The sequence below is a fragment of the Pseudophryne corroboree genome, chromosome 3 (assembly GCF_028390025.1).
Source record: "Pseudophryne corroboree isolate aPseCor3 chromosome 3, aPseCor3.hap2, whole genome shotgun sequence".
Taxonomy (NCBI): domain Eukaryota; kingdom Metazoa; phylum Chordata; class Amphibia; order Anura; family Myobatrachidae; genus Pseudophryne; species Pseudophryne corroboree.
Genome location: NC_086446.1, coordinates 553855767 through 553872433, shown reverse-complemented (window position 1 = coordinate 553872433; position 16667 = coordinate 553855767).

Sequence of the window (16667 nt, the reverse complement as noted above, 5' to 3'; positions counted from 1 at the left end):
TCTTGCTATGTTGTACGCCAATTTTTTAGAGTGGGACTTGGGTCCAGATTCCAAATCCTTTTTTCCTCTGCTTGCTGTCATAGTTACAGTGGCAAAAAAGGTGATACTTTGCAACTGGACATCCCCGCCCCCCCCTTCTTACAAGCTGTTAAAGCTATGTTACTACAAATCTTATATTTTGATAGGCAAGCTGTTCTTCCGGCTTCTGAGGCTGGGTTTAAGCGTTTTTATAGCAAGTGGGGCGTCTACATTGAGACTTTGGACCAACATACTCAATCCAAGCTTCTGCAGGTGTTTAACACCACCTCATGGTTTTTGTATCGTCAGATTACTTGATTTGACCTGTGTACTCTTCTGCTGGTCCAGTGACCCTTTGTACTGATTCACTGATTGGGCTCATGTTTTGATCTGCTGAGAGGTTTCCTCGCTATTACCCTCCCCCCCTTCCTCCCCACCCATCTTCTTTCTTTTTTTACTTTACTTTCTTTTCCTCTCTTCTGTTCTTTCTGTTCTACATTACAAACTTTGGGAGTATTGCTGAATTTGTATCCCTTTTATTTTTTTCATGATGCAACAGAGTTATTAGGTGTTGCTTACCCTTTATGTGAAGTGCATTCTTATACTCTGATACACTTTGAAAATCTGAGTACAGTACATTCGTTGCTGATGGATGTTTCATTGTGCAAGCATTTTGTATTTTACGGATGTTTCATGCCCTGCCTATCATTACTGTACATGTGTATTGTTCTTTCATAACTTTTCTCTTCTCTATAGAAAAATTTGAAAAATCAATAAACAGATTTAAAAAAAAAAAACGTAGTCATCCAGCTACCTCGGTGCAACCTTTTGGCCTAAAAACAATATTGTAATATGTGACGTGTTCAGAATAGACTGGAAATGAGTGGAAATGAATGTTATTGAGTTTAATAATACCGTAGGATCAAAAATACCCCCAAATTCTGTGATTTTAGCTATTTTATGTTTGTTTGTTTTTTAAATCCAGATCCAAAACCAAAACACGAGTTGTTTTAGCAATACCAATCCAGATCTAAAACACAAATGGAGATCCAGATCCAAAACCAAAACACAAAACCTGAAAAATGTCCACTGCACATCTCTACACTTCACACATGTTGGTTTGGGGCCAGGAATATGTAAAGTGAATAAAGACAAAATACAGTATGTGAGGTTATGTATGGACTGTATAGAGTGGATGTAATTATGTAGAATAGCTTATGAAGTTATGTGAGCAGGTCCAGAATTTGATAAGCTTGCCTGAAGAGGTGAGTTTTCTGTGGATGCTTGAAGGTTTTGAGACTAGTGTCTTATTGTTGGTTCCAAAAAAAGGGTGTATGCGAGGTGGGTAAGCGAACTGTAAGGATCTGTAGCAGGCCTGGGAGAGTGCAGGAGTTCCCCAACAGTGGCTCCCAATGGACGTGAATATAAAGGGAAAATGGACTCTCCCTTATAGGTGCTAATCTCTGCTTGTGATTGTGAGTGCTAATAACCTTAATCTAGAAGGTATAGTGACTCTTGGTGTATGTTTGAGGTACACCAGTTGTCAAAACTTAGATATTAAAATGTTAAATACACAATTTATTTAACAACAAGTGGCAAGATATAAATAATAAAAGCATGGGTAAAGCTGCAATGAAAATGAATCCTACTAATGGAGGTACTGTAGATGGAGCCGCAGGTATTTTGAATCAGAGTACCCCATGGAAACACCCTGCTTAGGCTCCCTGCGATTCTTCCCAATAGTGGCAATACCAGTCCAGGTAGTCTATAAGTCGATGATGGCACATCAGGATAACGCTGACGCATTTCCAGTCAACCTGGTCCCTTTGTCAAGGCTTTAATAAAGCCTTGACAAAAGGACCAGGTTGTCCAGAAATGTGTCAGTGGGATCTTGAGGTTTTGCCTTGGATAGGGATCTGGGCAAGGCATAGCTACCATAGGTGCAGGCAGTGCAGCTGCTATGGGGCCCCGTGCTGGGAGGAGCCCACTTTCCCTGTCAAAGTTTAATGTAACCTAGACACTTTCTACCATTGGAGGTACAATGTTTGCATTGGGGCCTACAAATATCTACTTTTGGCCCCTGGACCTTCTCTTTGTAATGTGGTTTAAAATGAACTGGAGGGCACTATATTATGGCATAGTGTGAACTAGAGCACTGTAATGTGGCATAATATGAACTGTGGACACTGTAATAACTGTAACACTGTGTCATAATAAAACTGTGTCATAATGTGAATTAGGGGTACTGTGTGGCATAATGTGTACTGGCAGCACTACAATGTGACATAATGTGAATTAGGGCACTACTATGGCTCATAAAATAAACTATGGCACTAATATGGTTCAGAATAAGAACTGCATTAATAAAGGGCATAAAATTAACACCTGGGGGTATATTTACGAAGGTGTGAGTTTTTTAGAAGTAGAGAGGTTACTCATAGCAATCAATCAGATTCCGCTTAACATTTATCTAGCAGCTTCCATAAGATAATAGCTAAAATATGATTGGTTGCTATGAGCAACATTTTAATTTCTAAAAACTCACACCTTGGTAAATACTGTATACCCCTTGATGTGGAGAGGTGTCTCTCTAGAAGCATTGGGACAGGGGCCCCTTAAAATTTTGCTATGGAGCCCACAAAGTTCTGGCTACACCCCTGGATCCGGGGCAGACACGGAGATCCAAGTTGCAGTTGAGATTGCGACGGATCCTTGAAGTTTGATCGGGCTTCATATTTCTTAAAATCTTAACTGCTCATCTCTACTTTCAATGTTACTTGATATTCAGCTATGCAATATATTTTATTTATAGCTTTTTTGAGGCACTCAAAACAATGACACAAAAGTTTCAAATAAGAAAAGAACACTGAACCTAGACTTCAAGGGCAATCACGGCTGATATTTTGAGTCATATAATATGACATATTGATCCTGGGTACACTGATAATATGGGTTCCAAAACAATGGTAATACTATGTGGCCCAGAACAATGACCCTCTAATATTATGGGTGACAGACAAAAGACAACATTGATATTTTGGTTTCCATAACAATGGCATAACATGTTAGCTGTCCCAGAACAATGCCTCTGATAATAGGGTATCCAGAACAATGTCACTGACATTAAGGTATCCAGAACAATAGCTCACTGGTATTAGTGGTTCCAGAAAAATAGTACTGATATTTGGGGATATAGAACAATGGCCCTGGTATTCCGGGTTCAAAAACAATAGCACACTATAATAAGGGGTTCCAGAATAATATCAGATTGGTAATATGAACAGGGACACTATGAAGAAGCCGAAGACCCATTGAAAGATGCATTAAAAGCAAGATACATTAATAGCAAGAGATTAAAGAAGGAGAGTATAGGCCCTTTAAAAGACAAGTTGGGAGTCTTAAGCAAAAATGATAATGACATAGCGGACACACTAAATGAGTTTTTTTCAACAGTATTCACTAGAGAGGACCCAATTCAGGGACTGACACACAATCTCAATAATGAGAATATCCCACTGATAGGTACTTATTTAAGCGAGGAAGTAGTCTGTGACCGATTAAAACATTTAAAGATTAATAAATCACCAGGGCCCGATGGTATTCACCCAAGGGTTCTAATGGAGCTTCACTCTGAACTGGCAAAACCGCTATCTTTGATCTTTAAGGATTCAGTTATATCAGGTATGGTTCCCAAAGACTGGCGTATAGCGGAAGTAGTGCATATATTCAAAAAGGGAAGTAAAGCTGAACCAGGTAATCATAGACCAGTTAGTCTTACATCTATAGTGGGGAAAGTATTGGAAGGTATTCTAAGAGATAGTATTCAGAAGTTCCTTGAAGTCAATAAGGTCATTAAAAGGAATCAACATGGGTTTATGAAGGACAGATCCTGTCAAACCAACTTACTTGGCTTTTATGAAACAGTAAGCGCAAACCTAGATCAGGGTAAAGACGTGGATGTAATCTTTTTAGACTTTGCCAAAGCGTTCGATACTGTACCACACATGAGACTTATCTACAAGCTACAAGAATCAGGGCTAGGAAGCACAATATGCACTTGGGTCAAAAACTGGTTAGATAATAGTGTGCAGCGCATTGTGGTTAATGGATCTTTTTCAACTTGGACTGAAGTGCTAAGTGGTGTGCCGCAAGGCTCAGTATTAGGACCGCTATTGTTCAATATTTTCATTAAAGACCTAACAGAAGGTCTAGAGAGCATGGTGTCAATTTTTGCAGATGATACCAAATTGTGTAAGGCTATAAATACAGAGGAGGATGCCGAGTCTCTACAGAACGACTTAGTTAAATTAGAAGCATGGGCAGCCAAATGGAGAATGCGCTACAACACAGACAAGTGTAAGGTAATGCACTGTGGTAACAAGAACAAAAATTACACCTACCTACTAAATGGGGTAAAATTAGGGGACTCTGTACTGGAAAAGGACTTAGGTGTCCTCATAGTTAGCAAGCTAAGCAGTAGTGCCCAAAGTAGGACTGCAGCAAAGAAGGCTAATAAGATATTAGCATGCATAAAACGGGGTATTGATGCTAGGGACGAGAGTATTATACTCCCGTTATATAAATCACTAGTGAGGCCACACCTTGAATACTGTGTACAATTCTGGGCACTGTACTACAAAAAGGATATCCTGGAGCTAGAAAAGGTACAGAGGAGGGCGACCAAACTAATTAAGGGCATGGAGACGATGGAATACAAGGAAAGGCTTGAAAGACTAGGCATGTTTACATTGGAAAAGCGGAGACTAAGAGGGGATATGATCAACATCTACAAATATATAAGGGGACAATACACAGAGCTTTCGCGGGACCTGTTTTTGGTTAGATCAACACAGAGGACTCGTGGACACTCGCTCAGGTTAGAGGAGAGGAGATTCCGCACAATACGGCGTAAAGGCTTTTTCACAGTAAGGACAATACGTGTTTGGAATTCCCTGCCCGAGGGAGTTGTAATAGCAGAATCTGTCAACACCTTTAAGAATGGGTTAGAATAATTCCTAATGGATAAGGATATCCAGGGGTATGGTGCATAGTCATGCATTATAGTTACTATAAATAGGGATAAAATGCAACGGCTGACAGCAGCATCAGTCAGAAATTTTAGTCAAATCATCATGCATAGAAGACCACAAATAGGTTGAACTCGATGGACAATTGTCTTTTTTCAACCTCAGATACTATGTTACTATGTTACTATGTTACCCAGCAGCTAAATCTCTGGATGCAGCTGTACAGTATTTGAAAATATGCTAATTGTGCCGGAGGCATCTTGTGTAAAAGGATGCCTCTTAACGGCTTCTGTAATGTACTGTTGCATTTGCAGATGCAGCCTTGGATCATCTGTGTGAATATTGGTTATCTGAGTTTACCTGCTGGAGCCAGTGAAGCTGCTTCCAAGGACACTGCCACTGGCCGTGTCACACCCAGAAAATGATGCAAACACATCCCTGTTTTCTGTAATTCTCATTGTTGCTGCTCCTTCCCTGCCCCCAAATTTCCACTGCATGTCAATCATCGATGGTCTGTGGGGGTCATTCCAAGTTGATCGCACGTAGCAACATTTTGATGCTCATGCTATCAACTAGATGCCCCCTATGGGGGAGTGTATTTTAGCATAGCAAGGCTGCGATTGCTTGTGCAGCCCTGCTATGCTAAAAAAGTTTTGTGTAAAACAAGAAAGCTAACAAGAGAAATATATCGGTATCATTATATCACAACATCTATTTTATTACATATTAAATTTTTATATTATTCATATGTTGGCTCTCTTTTCATTGCACTTCTGACATTCAGTGCAGCCGTTTTCTCTTGTTAGCTTTCTTGTTACACATCGACACATAGGTGTTCGGCTAGCGCAGAATCTCAGAATTTTGTTTTTAATACATATTATATATTATGTGATGCATCCTCTGCTGAGGCGCTTTTTCAGCAGTTAATTTACCTTTGTTCTGTTTGTGTAAAACAAGACTAGCTCTAGACATACTTACCTGGTGCGATGATTTAAGCGATGCAGGTCCCGGAATTAATATCAGACAACTGCCCTCCAAACGCCTGGACATGCCTGTGTTTGCCGAACCACTCCCGGAAAATGGTCAGTTGACGCCCCGGAACGCCTTTCTCCTGTCAATTTTCTTGCTGTCGTCGCTGTGACCGCTTTCTACATACGCGGTGTCGTTGCCTGGCGACAGACATTGCCGGGCAATAACGCGCCTGCGCAATGCGGCCGCCGCGCATGCACAGTTCCGACCCGATCGCACCGCTGCAAACAAATGCAGCATGCGATCGGGTCGAAATGACCCCCTATGACTGGTGTCAATGGTGAGAAAACATTGCAGCTGCAGTCTCTGCAGTTCTTAACCTTCAATAGTTAAATCAATAGTTTTCTAACAATGTTACAAAAAAGGCTATTATGACAGAATATCTTCAATTTTTTTGTTTTTGTGGCAAACAGTGTTTAACAAAAAAAAAGCAAAGAAATTTGTTAGATATGTTTTAAATAGATGTTCTTGGCGAAATTCAGTCATAAAAATCCCCTACAATTTCTGAGTGTTTTTTTTTTAAAAACATTAGCCAGTTAAGTGGTTAAAGCAATAAATAAGATGAACTCCTTCCTTGACTCAAGGCAGTATATATAGTAAACTATGGCCCTCATTCCGAGTTGTTCGCTCGGTAAAAATCTTCGCATCGCAGCGATTTTCCGCTTAATGCGCATGCGCAATGTCCGCACTGCGACTGCGCCAAGTAAATTTGCTATGCACTTAGTAATTTTACTCACGGCTTTTTCATCGTTCTGGCGATCGTAATGTGATTGACAGGAAATGGGTGTTACTGGGCGGAAACAGGCCGTTTTATGGGCGTGTGGGGAAAAACGCTACCGTTTCCGGAAAAAACGCAGGAGTGGCCGGAGAAACGGAGGAGTGTCTGGGCGAACGCTGGGAGTGTTTGTGACGTCAAACCAGGAACGACAAGCACTGAACTGATCGCAGATGCCGAGTAAGTCTGGAGCTACTCAGAAACTGCTACGAGGTGTGTAATCGCAATATTGCGAATACTTCGTTCGCAATTTTAAGATGCTAAGATTCACTCCCAGTAGGCGGCGGCTTAGCGTGAGCAACTCTGCTAAAATCGCCTTGCGAGCGAACAACTCGGAATGACCTCCTATGTTTTCAGTACAAAGAGGCTGATTCTGCCCTTGATGCAGTTCTGAACTGGTCGCAGATGTAATACAATGTTACTGCAACCCTGCAGTGTCCTGGACTCTGCAGCCTGTCAATCAGTTTAGTAGAGGAGACTGGGACCGTGTCGCCTGAAAAGGATCACACCTTTGAAGCCTCAGATGTGAAAAGAAATTAACTTAGGTTGAATATGGTGTACTAAAGGGGCAAAGCTTTGAGAAGGAACATAGAAGCCATTCACACCTGGATAACAATGCAAATTACAGTAGGAGTAAATGAGTGTGGGCAGGTGTATTCTCTGACTGTTTGGAATGGGGTATATGAGGAGCAGATTGACTTACAGAACATAAATCACTATACTGTAACTTCCAAAATCACTGCGGTTTTAAAAATCATTGAAGAAAATAAATAATTGGCAAGCTGAAATCTCTGCAGACTAACATTGGAGACCATGGCTAGTAACTGTCAGTGCAAGTGCAGTGTGACAGTTGATTCCTCCGACTCACTGCTCTTCCATTGGTGCTCTACCTGCCCCCACTGGTATATCTCAGCCTGTGACTTCAGATCAGTGCATTTTTCGGCACTAGGAGACATCTTGAAGTTGCTTAAATGAAAATTTCAATTCAGAGACTTCACAGCCTAGTTGGGATCCACCATGTAGACCTCCATGGCCCAGACAAAGTTGAAACCTAGACATAAACCTAATCCTGGTCAAATGACAGTATACCGCCATGCCAAATTTGGAGGCGCTATGTACAAAACTCTAGGACAAACAGACAGAGACACACACTTTCTCACTTATTATATAGATATGAGAAAAATAAGAATAAAATGCTGTAGATGACTCTGCAACAACTGGGTGTAAAGAAAACAGACCACACCTGTGAGCATAGCAAATTAAAAGGACTTGAGATAGCACTGTAGCCTATGTAGCCATTTACAGCAGTCATGTGCAGTCTGGGTAGGCAGGAGAGGCACTGTAATACTTCAGTATACTCAGTATACAGATATTTATACCTTATATGCTGCTACACCTTTGTATAATTCCCACATGAACCCTTGGGTTCAGATAAAATATGTTTGTGTAAATCTGGAGCCACTGCCTCCCAGCCATTGACCTCACTGAACATCACTTTGAAAAGAGCAGAGAGGGTCTCTTCATACCATGCACAATGGTCTGTTCTGCTCATTCAGAACTGGTTTTGGGGAGAAGCAAGGGATCCAAAGGCCTTAAAGAGCCTCACCAACTAGACACAAAGTACTGTGCAGTAGTTCTACCTCTCACCACAAAAAGGGATAATAGATTATTAATAATAATGTGACAACACGTGGTATTACACTTGGTAGAGTGTTTAGTGGTGCAGTGTTTAGGTGATCAAATTAAGGTCATATGCAGCTTTTTCAGGTTTAAATAAATTGAATGGACCTTTAAGGTCAGCATACAGCAATGCAACACAGACAGCCTAGCCCTCACCCAGGGCTCTAATTCACTTCTTGATTCCTATCTAATTAGACAGCTAGTCGGTAATGTAACACAAAGACTCAGTGCTGCCTGCTTCTTGCAGGTCTGCCCACAGTCTCTGAGTTTTTATGGTCCTCCCAATTAACATACCAGTATATATTTTTGGATTGTGGGAGGAAACTCATGCAAGTATGGGGAGAATATGCAAACTCCATACAGGGCCTTGGTGGGAATTGAACTCATAACCTCGGTGCTGAGAGACAGTAATGAGGCTGAAAGGGCTGGAGGAGTATGTTATATGTATATTACATTACAAACTTTGAACATACTGTACATCTTTATTTTAACTTTTTTTCTTTTCATTTTCCAAAAACAGTTGTATAAGCCACTCCTAGTCCATAATGTAGACTTAAGGGGGGTACTCACGGAGCGATCGCTGCTTAAAATCTAAGCAATCTGACTAGATTGCTTAGATTTTAAGCATGATCACTCCATGTGTACCCCCTACAGCGATAGCAATGCGCAGTCTTGCGCATCGCTATCACTGGTGCTAGATTGGCCTGCATGCAGGCCAATCTAACAGGTCGCTCATTTCACCCGCTGGGTGAAATGAGCGCCACCCCCTGCTCCCCCCGCACGCTCAGCACACATCGCGCTGTGCTGAGCGGCGGGATAGATGTGTGCTGAGCGGTTCGCTCAGCACACATCTCTCCCACATCTGCCAGTGAGTACTGGCCTTTATAGGTAATATGCAGGCAGCTCTCTGATCCAAGATTAACCCACTAGATTGTAGTTAGCAATTGCTTGCTTTTCCTTTTAAAGTCTCTTCAGGTCAAGTTCAATTTTTGGTCAACATTTAAAATGTTATTTCACTAAATCCATTAAAAGGCTTAGGGAGAGATTAAAGTTACCCCATAGGTTTAATATACTCATAACCTTGTTGAGAAAAATCTTCTGGGAAATACAATTTGTGTGGAAGTTAGTGCCTTAGCTACTAGTTTTGAATGTGCTTCCTGCCTTAGATTAATCTCATTTACTCTAGAATATCACATTCTTCAACTGTTTAGAAAATATATTGCCTTGTCATCTTGCTGTGCTTTCCAGCAATGTATTTATGTCATCATGCAGAAACTATAAAAATAAACAACAAATAATGTAACATGTTCTTTGTGATGTCATCAGTAATGCGAATAACAATACAGTATTGATATACTGTAGTTGTTTATGACATCATAAGAAGATATATATATTTCAGGCATCACCTTTTATGAAATGCAAGCATAAATTATGCAGTATTACATTTTGCATAATGTTCATCATACAAATACAGAGTTGATGAATGTACAAACTGTTTGCTTTTGCACATATATTGTGATGATGTTAAGTGCAATGACATGTTACAAGATAAGAGTTAATGCACTATCAAGTTTCTATATTACCAAACATAATTTGCTGTTCTCCAACATTCTGTGGATCTAGAACAAGCACTATAGTTACACTGTATCTTGTTAACAAATGAAAACTGACAAAGTTATCCATCTCATTATGTATCGTTTCCTTTAGCACATTCTTGGCTGTGACATTATTACTGGTTTCTTTTGCAAAAAGTACATTTAGCTACCAATCATAACCTGAGCTCTGTGTAATGATACTTTTTCTGCCTGACAATATAAATAAATGGCTGTTTTTATTGTAACTATTTACATACACATTTCTAGCTGCGAATCTGTTAGATGATGTTTCCCAGATTTTCTGTTCTCTCTAATAAGCTATTACACATTCATCATGTTATTCACAGTGTTTTTTTCTTATGGCACTCAAAGGTAGAGTACAGGCACAAACAGTCTATTTTTCTGCAGTCATTACTGGCACATTTTAGCTCTTCCATCTGAAACGTGTAGCACTGGTCTACTACTTTCTAGCTACTGTACTTTATAGACCTGAGAGGCACTTATCTGCCCATAGAACCGTTAGCAAGTTAGATGAGAACAGACAGGGCTGTTTCTGGACAATTTGGCTCCCAGTGCGAACAGTTAAAAAATGCACCCCCTTCCCCATAAACATTCTAAAATGCTACCCACCCCCATCCATAGACATTTAAAAAAAAAACTGTTTTGCACATGTGCGTGGCCTCGCTAAAATAGGCATGGCTTCCCAGGAAATTACTATTTTACACCTAAGTTTTTGACCCTACACCAACAGGCCTTGGCCACCTCAGGAAGGAAAAAAAATCCACCATATTAAGCCCCATACAGTAATGCACCTTGAACCATATTATGCCCCCTGCCTCATATTATGCCACACACCGCAATGTCTGTGATACATCATGCACCACACATAAGGCTTCTAATTACTGTTAAATTAACTACTCATTGCCAGGGGTTTCATGCGCTGGGTTCCATGCTCATTATCAGGGTTTTCATGCTCTGGGTGTCATGCTCATTGCCATGGGTGTAATGCTTGTTACCAAGGGGTTTCATGCTCTTGGTGTCATGCTCGTTTCCAGGGGTGTAATGCTCATTGACAGGGGTTTCATGCACTGGGTGTCATGCTCATTGCCAGGTGTGTAATGCTTGTTGGCGCCAGCCTAAATGCTCCAAGCCTTGCGCTTCCAAGCCCCCGCAGTGGCTGTGAGGGCTGTAGTTACACCAGTGGCTATTACCTGGTCCCCCTTCTCCCACCCATAGTACTCCAAAGTTTCATGAAATGAAATGGTTGCATCGTGACATCACGATGCAACCACCCTATTTTGCAAACTCCACCCAGCAAGCTGAGTACTATCGGTAGGAGGAGAGGGAGCAGGTAATAGCAGTCAGCAGGAGTCATAGCGGGCTCCCTGTTCGATCACATGGCTCACCCCCCACCGGTAGAAATGGCATTGAGTCAGGTACCTTTTCATATTAATAAAATGGTTATATACAGTATACAGAAAATATATAGCTAGATATTTCAAATACAAATGTACAATATACTGTAGTATAATATAATCATTCCACCAAATATCATAACATACCATGTGATTTTAATGTATTTGGAAGAATTATTATATTATACAGTACAGTATTTTTTTTTTTATTTGAAAGATCCAACTATACATTTTCTGCATTTATAACCAATCATTTTGTATGTTATAAAAAAACAAGCATAGCTATTTTTATTGCTTGATAAATAATGGAAATATTAGCCCAATCTCACTGATTAATTTCTGCAAAGTTAGGAACATTCTAGGTGATTATTAACTATAGAATAAAAATTTTAAATCTTAGCCTACAAGCTTAAAGTTCAAAGTTAATTTTGACATTTCATCAAATGCCATTCTGCACTCTGGGGCTCATTTTCAGTTTGATGTAATTACTCACAAATACATATAGGAAACAGACTCTTAGCATGTATATGTAAATACACTTTATACGCGAAACACAATGTGCTTAGTTCTTGCTTATGTGGTTCAGGGACTGAATCTCCAAAATCTCTCTTATACCACTTCAGAAGTACTTACCTCATTCACACCACCACTGGGACCCAGGTCGTTGCTCACACAAGATGCTTGGATATAACATCATGGGGGTAATTCTGAGTTGATCGCAGCAGCAAGTTTGTTAGTAATTGGACAAAACCATGTGCACTGCAGGGGGGGGGGGGGCAGATATAATATTTGCAGAGAGAGTTAGATTTGGGTGAGTTATTTTGTTTCTGTGTATGGTAAATACTGGCTGCTTTATTTTTACAATGCAAGTTAGATTTCAGTTTGAACACACCCCACCCAAATCTAACTCTCTCTGCACATGTTATATCTGACCCGCCTGCAGTGCACATGGTTTTGCCCAACTGCTAACAAATTTTCTGCTGCGATCAACTCAGAATTAGGCCCCATGTCCAAGTGCTCCTGAACCAGCCAAATGGCAGTCTTTTAGGTATGATCTGGATCACCAATGACATGGGTCTGGCTTTCACACTGCAGCTGACCCAGGTCAGATCTGGCAATAACCAAGGTTCTCGGCTCTCTGTAAAAGGGGTATTATTTGGTTCACCAAGCTTTTACTGACTCTCTTTTCTGTACCTGTGCTGATGATCTTTCATTCTGACCCAATGTGTTGATCCTGTGTTCTGGAGAATCTTGCCCTTTTTTGAACTGGGCTTTCATTGGCATATCCTTCCCTGACCTCAGCATGTTTACTGGACTTTGCTTTGCCTGCTGCCTGAACCTGACCTTATGTTGTTTACAAGACTTTGCCTTGCCCACTTACTGTCTCTGACCTCATAGAGCATCCCTGTCAGTACCTGGTGCGCACAATACTGTATGACCTCCTCCAACTTAATTCCATCCATTTCACATAGTCCAAAATACCCAGAGACAGTAAGTCCCTACCACTTAGAACTGATTGAAAGGGGGCATCTGAATGTGAGCATATACAATAGCCTTCTACAGGAAAGGTGGCTTGCTATAAGTTTTTTGGTGAAGACCTCATGATGCAGTACTTGGAAGATTATTATTTTCATGATAATTTCTGAATGTGTTACACTAATGAAGCTAGTATTAACTGAAATCATAAAACTGATAAATTGTACTGATGAAAATCATCTTGATCATTATTGTTATGGCACCAAACCCTTTTGTACCTACAATAAATGAAACCCATAAAAGGCATATTTGCAGATGCAGCATTTTCTAATTGGGGTATGTGAGATATGTGAACACAGCCTTATTATTGCAACATACTGCCACCTGTATCCTGGTAATGACGGCCTCCTTTGGAATTCAGAAAATCTTCTTCTGTAGGCTGGATCAACATTACAAATCAGTATTTGCTGCTGTCAGACAACATTGCAGATTGTGCAGGGAGACTAAAGAAGTGCTAAGCAGGCACACAGGGAAAAATAATGGATTCTACAGTGGGACAAGCACAAGCTACCAATATCACTGAACCTAAGACTTAGGGGGTCATTCCGAGTTGATCGCTCGCTAGCTACTTTTTGCAGCTGTGCAAACGCATAGTCGCTGCCCACAGGGGAGTGTATTTTAGCTGTGCAAGTGTGCGAACGCTTGTGCAGCTGAGCAGTACAAAAACAGTTTGTGCAGTTTCTGAGTAGGTCTGTACTTACTCAGCTGCTGCGAGCACTTCAGCCTGTCTGGTCCTGGAATTGACATCAGACCCCCCCCCCCCCCCCCCCCGAAAATGCTTGGACAAGCCTGCGTTTTTCCAACCACTCCCTGAAAACGGTCAGTTGACACCCATAAATGCCTTCTTCCTGTCAATCTTCTTGCGATTGGCTGTGCGAATGGATTCTTCTTAAAATCCATCGCACAGCAACGATCCGCTTTGTACCCGTACGACGTGCATGAGCATCGCGATGCATACGCATGCACAGTAGTGACCTGATCGCAGCGCTGCAAAAATTGGCAGCATGCGATCAGGTCGGAATGACTCCCATAGTTACATGAAATATACAAAGAAGATTGGGCTCAATACAGGCAAATCAATGTGCAATATAATTTAGTCTTTGTGATGTGCCCTCACACATACCACGATGATGTTTTGAGGATTTGGACTGTATTAAAAGGAAAGCTGTTATCATGGGCTCTGCCTTTTTTGGAGAAAGAAAATCAATTTTTAAATGCACTGCCTTTTCTTCTCCCATGCATTTGTTAAAGCTTTTGATGACCTTCACAAAGCAATTTAGTTAATTTACGTCAAGGCACTAATTCAGTTCTAGAATATGTTGTTGAGTACAGCATTAGATGGGTGATATTAATTGGAAGATGGTGGTTAAGCAACATAAGTTCATGAAAGATATTAACAAGGAAATAAAAGATGAATGAGCTCACATGGATCCACATGTTCAATGAGTTTATTAACCAATGTACAGTATAGACATAAACACTCATTTAACAGAATGCAGAAAAGAAAATTGAAGTTCACTCCATTCCAGTTTTAATTTCTCCTGTACTAGTGAACCATGGCCTGTCATTATGTCACCTTGAACCCACAATCTAAAACACAAGCAAATTTGTGTTCTTCAGATTTTGGGGGTAATTCAGAGGTTGTTTTATTTGCAATCAGATTTTATTGAAACACGACAGCAAAACATACAAACAGTTTAGATAAATCAACTGTGATATAACATCAGAAATCATAAATATCGTGGAGATAGGACATAAGTATATCCCAAAATACAATATGATAATACATATTTAAAATATCACAGAGGCAAGCCATTACACTGTGCCGCCCATATACAGATGGGTCCACGGTTATCTTGACTAGTTTGCTGCGCCTAGGCACAACATGGTTTATTAACATAGGCCCTCATTCCGAGTTGATTGCTCGCTAGCTGCTTTTAGCAGCATTGCAAACGCTAGGCCGCCTCCCTCTGGGAGTGTATCTTAGCTATGCAGAATTGCTAACGAAAGGTTAGCAGTTCTGCTATTAAATATTTCCCTGCAGTTTCTGAGTAGCTCCAGACCTACTCCTAGATTGCAATCACTGCAGACGGTTTGGTTCCTGGTTTGACGTCACAAACACGCCCTGCGTTTGGCCAGCCACTCCCCCGTTTCCCCAGCCACTCCTGCGTTTTCGCTGGCATGCCTGCGTTTTTTAGCACACTCCTGGAAAACGCTCAGTTAACACCCAGAAACACCCACTTCCTGTCAATCACCCACCGATCAGCAGAGCGACTAAAAAGCGTTGCTCTGCCCTGTGTAAAATTGCATAGTTTTGTGTGAAAGTACTTAGCGCGTGCTCCCTGTGGCCCATATGCATGCGTAGAACTGCCGGTTTTTAGCCTGATCGCAATTCTGCTAAAAATGGCAGCGAGCGAACAACTCGGAATGACCACCATAAACCATTCATCTATTGTTCTCAGCTAAAATACAATGCAGAGAACAATACAGCAGGGGATTATGTCATTACAGCAGGGGATTAAGTCTGACTGCCCAGTCTCAGTAAATCCTATTAAAGGTCAAGATAAACATGGACCCATCTGCACAACATCAAAATAAGTCACTATCAATGTAAAAGTAGAAGAGAAAGGCAAGAAGAATAGGAAAGGAAAGAAAGTCAAAAGAAAAGTCATAACAGGATGGGGAGGGATCACAGCAGTATAAAAAGTGTATTCTGGGGTCTCTTTAAAGCGTAACCATGGGTACCAGGTGGTAGTAAAAGCAGGGGAGGACAACTTTAATAAGGTCTTCCATTAGCATGTGTTGGTCTAATCTCCGGAACCATTGAGAGATAGGAGGGCGAGTGGGGGATCTCCAGAAACACGGCACGGTTGCCCTTGCAGCATTCATCAAGTTTCTAAGTAATGATTTTTTGAACTGGGACATGGGCATCTCCATGAGATTGAGTAACAAAACTCTGGAGTGTCTGGCAATGAAAGACCAGTGATTATCATTGATAACCTCCTAATTGTCTGCCAGTAGTCTGTCAGTTCCGAGCATGTCCACCAGATATGGAGTGGAGAACCCCACTCCTGGTTACATCGCCAGCAGAGATCCGATAATGTCGGAAACATCCGATGAATATGCACTGGGCACTGATACCATCTGGATAGGATCTTATATTGGGTATCCAGAACCTGGATGGAGGTATAGCTAGCAAATGTATATTGGAATATTTGAGACAAACGCTCCGCGGACAATTCATTTGCCAATTCTGACTGCAAAGCTTTTATGTAGGGGGGCTGATCCATCAGTGGAGGCTTCTAAACACAGTTGGTATAAAACAGACTAGGCGCCTAGGAGGGGTCTCTGTCAAACAGAGATGCTCGAATTTGGTTGGAGTCCATCTAGGGGTGGTAATGTGAAAAGAAGAAATGTAGTGTCGAAGTTGTAGAAACACCTAGAATGACCTAGGAGGAAGGAGATAAGTCTGTTGTAAATCTGTAAAAGAATGCAGTCCCGTTTTAGAAACTAAATGGGTTATGCGGTAGATACCAGCTGAGGACCAATCCATCAGAGAGGCGGTCGAGAGACCTGGAGGGAAATCAGGATT